A 6,596-nucleotide genomic window follows, 5' to 3' on the forward strand; every position below is an offset into this window, starting at 1 on the left:
CTGAGAGACTAAAGACACTCATATTCTTCTCACAGGTGCCCAGTGACAGGATTAGAGACAATGTGAAAAAAGAAATACAGGAAATCCCACTTAATTTTTTTTTTTTTTTTTAATTACAGCAAGGGTGGTCAAACACTGGAACAGGTTTTCCAACAAGACTATGGAGTCTCTATCAAACTGGACATGGCCATGAGCTACTTGCCCAAGCTGACTCTGCTCTGGAGTGTTGGACTTCATGATCTCCCAAAGCCCCTTCCAACCTCAGCCATTCTGTGAGGCTAGGAAGTTTTCCATGAAAATAAGATTAAAGTTAGTCACAGAAGCTTGTACAAGAACAGCTGCTGTATCTTCAAGCATGAGATTGCTACAAAGTTAGGAGATGAAAGGGAGGTAGAATGGATTTTAATTTTCTTTTGTTTGGGTCTTGGAGTTGTGGGGGTTTTTTCCTTAATTTCTTTTATCAAAGAAGAAAAAAATTTAGGTTCTGAAATTAATTTGTTTAGTAGAGTGAGAGTGGAGATTGGTAATGCCTGAGAAAAAGGAAACTCTGCAGTGCATGATAGAGCTTGGGAGGAACAGCCTCCAGAGTTAAGAACAGTCAGCTGCTGAGGTGACATAGGACAGGGAACTGAACTTAAGCAACACCGTCCTCGAACAGAGTGAAGCTGTTCACAAGCAGCTGTACTCCATTAACTCTTAAGTCAGCCTGAGGTTAGGGAGCAAAGTGGGGAAATGTATTATATGAATATCTCAGGTAAACAGATGGAGTAAGACAGGGGAGGTGAAGAAAACTGCAACCAGCTGCGTAACAGAAAACAGTCTTCTAAGCACAGGACCTTCTGCCCACCACCACTTCAAAATATCTTAGATACTGTGTCTCATCTGACCTTGTCAGGAACATGCCTTTCCTAGTACTCTAACCTCCCTTGAATTTCACATAGTGCTAGAAAGGATTTTGATGAACCCCAGCTGTGCTACTATTTCCCCTTACCTTTTTGTTGAGCTTTTTCTTTGATAGAGCACCTTTTGATCACATTGCCATGATACAGTCTCATTTTGGAGAAAAACAGCCCCAAAATATTCAGTAAAATACTCAGCAGTACCATTGAGTCCCATGGGCACATTTAACTTTTCGCCAAAGTGTTTTCATGAACTGGGTCCCACCACAACTTTGATCCTCTCTCCACTTAAAGATTGAGGGAACAGAGCACAGGCAGCCAGAGCAGGCAGCAGCAGAAAATTAAAGTATCTCAGAGAACTGGGCAGTGCCATTGCCTTTCTTTTTCAAATTTATATTTGATGATTCATAACAGGATGAAAAACTTCCTGGTTTTGATACTGTGTGAAAACCCCTTTCCGAAGTTTGGAGTTGAGGGCAACTCTTGCTATTGGAATTGTTAAGAAATGGGGATCCTGACACAGGCAGTAGTATTATCTCTTTAAAAAGTTCTAAATCTTTGGCTAAAAGATATGATGAATTTTCACGGCAGCCTGAGGGATGGAAGGCTATTTCTGTTTTTAAAATGAGAATACACAATCTTAATGCAGAGTTAACAACTGAGCTGTAGAGACTATTAAATCTCTTAGTACACCATTTTACTTTAGTATTTTGTTATTTACAATAAAGCATGTAACTTTTTTGCAGGAGACTTAAAAAGTTAAGTGTTGTTCTAAGTCAAGGCATGCTGCAGCTCATAGCAAATCCTTTTTAACAGTGATTAACTTCAGTGCAGTTTTAAGTGTTGTTCCAGTTGTGTATGCAGGCTAAAAGCAAAAAGTTATACTCTTTTAAAAATGCAAGATATAAGATTGTTGGATAAATATTTTGTAATATAAATATGGTTAACATTCTTCAAGTCAGGAACAGGTATACCTGTAAGATATCTTCAGACTTGGTTTTTTCCAATCTACCAAGTAAAAACAAGTCATCTTCTGTAAAAAGATACTGCAACACAGTTTACATTCTCTAACTTCTGTCATTTTTACATGTTTCAGAAGTCATTATGACCGTTGTGCCATCATACATATGACAACATGCCATCATAACTACTGCAGCTACAGTAAGCCTTATCTAATAGTGCTTAAAACAATAGTCCAATGAAAACAAATGGCATTCTGATGGACAATCTGATTCGAAGCCCTTGCTCCTTAAACTACTACATACTAGAAGGCAGTGACTATGGGTACCTTGAGGCAAAGCACAATTGAAAGCAGCAATTCTTTTGATTTCAAGCAAGGTAGTTTGCCTGTACATAGTTTGCTTCCATAAAAGCATTAGCATTTCAACCCGCCAGATGCTGTCCAGGGAAAACAGACTAGAAGTAATCTTTGTGCTCAACACAACTATTTCAATCTTATACTGTACTGCATAAATACTGAGTATAAAATCATGTTTGAGGCATAGTAATTTAAAGCTAAGACTGAATGTATCTTGGTGAGGCAGACATTTTGCTACATCAATGCTAGGATACCACTGTCAATTAAAATTCACTCATTATAACCAAAGATGCTTTGAAATATGAACAATGGAAACAGATAATGCAGCCCAAGTGCTATACCACAGAGTAACCTCCAATACCACAATCTACAGGACACTTTTTAAATCCAAAAGTTGAAAACCAAACCAAACCCATCTGAATGCGAGGGGCTGAAAGTCCATTGTTGTGGATGGATACTACACACTGTTCTGATACATACCAGGAAGGGCAGAGGAATTTAGAAACAGAGTGAGCGAAATGCCCATGCTATCTTTAACCTTTAGGGATCCAAGAGCTTTCCAACAGGACTGATAATTATTAGCGTAATTTGAGCTTTCAGAAGGCTCATGATAATAAACCAGTTGAAAGTTCCCAAGTTCCAAAACAAACAAACCAAAACCAAAAAACAGGATGAGGCAAAACAGAAGCAGCATGAATGTTTTATCAATAGACTGAACACTTTGTTGCGTTTCCTAGAACCTGGAAAAGATAGACACCATTAGCATTAAAATACCACATGACACATAAGTTGTAACTGAGAGTAAAAAGTAAGGGCAATAAGATCAGGATTCCTACATATTTTAATTTCATTTAGAGTTATAACGCCAGAAATCTTGCTTATTTTAATTTAATTTAGAGTTCAGTCCAAATGGTGGCTTACCAAGTGATAAAAAGATGCAAAATCACTATATTCATCTCTTCTTATCTTTGCAAAAGGATGAAGCAACCAATATTGAGATGCTGGCCCTCTACACCTCCCGAGTCAAAGCTATTCAAAACACCATCCCTACCTAAAAAAGGAAGTTTTTCTTAAGGTACTTGGGGCACAAGGATTTGTATGTACATAGATTGAAATGATAAAGTAACCATCTAGTAGTATTTATTCATACGAATGTGTGAGCCACCTAGGATGTCCAAGCTAGAAATTTTCACTGAATGAACACTATTTTAGGTGGTGATAAAAAAGTCCATAATCCTGTATTTAAAAATACACCAAGTATTTCCCCCTACCCTCCCCATTTAGACACAATTTGAAACAGAGAAGTGAGCTTACAAAGAGAGCTTTGTAATGGTCATGCACAATACAGGCACAATTTCTTTCAAACAATCTTTACTACATAGTCATATCTGAATCTAGTTTGTTCCTCATTTTCAATATTATTCTACTGCAGGGCAAAGAACTGTCTGAAGCAACCTTTTGTGTACTGCCAAATAATGTTTTTCAATTCAGAATCATTATTTATCTCACTGGCATTTTGTTAATATATTTTTTTTTCCCTGAAAGAATATCACTACCTCCATTTCTTACCTTCTTTAGTATTTCGTTATATGAAGGCATACACACACTTAGAGCGCTGTGTTTCTGTACCAGATAAGGTGTTCTGTAATGGGAGACAGAGGTAGCCAGTTCTGTTTTGGAACCAAGGTCACTAGCAAGATGTTAAGACTAGAAAGATGAGGGAGCAACACTTCAAGAGTTAGAAGAACACAAGCTACATACAGAATAAGGGAAGTGCTTGAACATAGCAGCAATAGGACTTTAAGCAGAAATTTAGACATTCTTGGAACTAATCTGCATAGGATGTCATTGTCAGGACCCAGATGAGATTAATGCATTCAGGTGCAGTCCCAAAGCTTCAGACTCTGGTTTTCATTCTGCTGTTGAATCTGAAAACTAAAAACAAAAAAAAGCACAATGGCTGTTTGGGAAAAAAGTCTACCTCCATCAGCAGTTTCCCCAGTAAAGTAGGTATTTAAGGAACTAGAGTATCAATGTAGTCCGACCTTCTATACCATACTAGGCAGACTCAAGAATTGGCCTTTTTTGCCCATTAGTGACAAACTTCATGTTATATTGCATAGGCTCAGTAAACTTACAGTTGAAGACAAGCAAACATCAAATTGCATCTTGTTTGACTAGTCATCAAGATTTATCTTGTTTTGATCTAGTCAAGAAGCATCAAATAAACAGGCTATGCACATATTCCACTGGCTAGTTACTGGATTTGTGCAGCTATAATCAAAGTTTAGAAAAAGACAATACACTAGAGATTAAACAGCTTAAAGTGTGTTTACAGTCTAAATGGAGTTCTTCTGCAAGTGACTGAATAGGAAGATTATGGTAGTTCCAGGTTAGCTAGAAAGGTTAACAACTCAAACAAGCCAGCAAGCAAGGAAAATGGATGGGGTGCTACAGGCTTTCAAAAAATTTTTGAAGTAGCAGTCAAGCTTTAAGTGTCAAAAAAAATCTGCATGAGCCTAATGACACATTTGTTGTAGTGGTGCATGGTTGGAGGATGACAGACCATGGACATAAGTTGAAGTTAGAGAGGTTCAGACTAGATAAACCTCTCATGAGAAGTGTCAGGCATTGAGACAACTTTCCCATACAGTCTCTACTGCTAAAGGTTTAAGAGCAGACCACATGAAAGGCTGAGCACCCTCATATGATGTTGCTTGGAAAAGGATATTTGCTTAGAAGACTTCTTAAGAACCCTTTTATTTGAATTATCTTATGATCCTAAGCTAGTTAAACCCAGTTTTAGCTTATGCCAAACCTTACTGTGGTAATTTAAAACAAGCCTTTAACATAGCAGCTACTAGATGATAAAGTTCTTTTCAAATGTCAACAAAAGCATTTGTGTATAGGGTGGGACACATGTGAAGATTCATCTTCTCAAAAGCATACACCAACAACATACACAAGATGCCCAAATATATTTATTTGTCTCTTAAAAAGTACGTTACTCTCTAGAAAAAAAGACAGCCTAGGAAATCTCAATACAGATTAAAGTATATCCAATCAGGCACTTATTTCATGCTGATGTTTTACCTAAACATCAGCACCACCAGAACAAGCAAGATAAGACTTCTGAAGTCAATAACAACGAGGTACCAAGACAGAAGAAATACATAAAATAAACAGGAGCTTCAAAAACCTTTCAGCCAAGCAGAGACAGAGTTCCAGAATGTATTCAAGAACCATGAAATCTCTCTAATCCTTTTGTTCTTCATTTGCTGCCAGAAATACATATAACAGAAACAAGCATTTTGGTATACAGTTACAAACTGGTAAGCCAGTTTACCAGCTCCAAGTAGTCAGAAGAGTGCAGCACTGTTCTAAAATTGAAAACGTTAGACCTTGGTGGGGGGGTTGATAGCTTAACTGGTTCTTGTTAGCGTATCTCCTTAAAGAGCTCTCTCCTCCCTCATGGTATTCAGAACTGTTTCAAGACAGAAAGGAAAAGCAGCAAGTTCATTATCACAGGATAGTAAGATATTTACTTTTTGCACTCTTGGTAAAGTTTTCAGTGTTAGTGCATGAAAATGTTACTGGATGTGCATATGGGTGAGATTACTATAACTATGTGCCAGCAGTACAACTGTATTCATTAGCGTGTTTCATATGTAAAGTATTAACTGAAAATATTCTGCCTTCAATGGCTGGAGATGCATTTTTGTTAGTATCCCTATAACCATGCTTTTCCCCTGTTAAGTACAATCATTTAACCATGTTGTTCTTACTCAGTGGTAAAAGCCATCTACTTCACTCAGTTCTAGTGAACACACTAAGAAAGATACCTCCCCATCCATCATTGGCCTGCCCCTTCAAGATTTCTGGAATGTCTCAGTCCAAGAGAACTAGCAATGAGACAGATCCTCATGGTGGAGTATAATAAATAGGGACAAGTGTGTAGGTGAGAAGTCAGGCTGAAGTGGGACATTACTGGTGACAAAGGAAAAGTTTACAGTAAAGGTGCAAGTGTCTATTCAGCTAAAACCATGACAAGTGAGTCCTACTTAGAATGTAGTATACATCCTAGAAGCAAACTAGACACTGAATGTTGTCTTTGTTCCTTTTTAGTAGTGTAAACACTACCTTATGTTGTCAAGTAAGACACTGATCAGACTTCGATACAGCCGCTCAAGCAAGCGGAGTGATAACTCACAAGATATTCTTGTTTAGCATGAAACTGAGTACGTAAACACCCACAAGAATCATTTATTCAGATAATATCAGATACCCCCTATGGATTGTCACAACGCAGCACCATAGCAGCAGTTTGATTTAAACAGTCTTGCTGCTCACCCCATCATATTTACTGAACAGTGGTAGCA

The sequence above is a fragment of the Phaethon aethereus genome (genome assembly GCF_964289735.1).
Source record: "Phaethon aethereus genome assembly, chromosome: 3".
NCBI lineage: Eukaryota > Metazoa > Chordata > Aves > Phaethontiformes > Phaethontidae > Phaethon > Phaethon aethereus.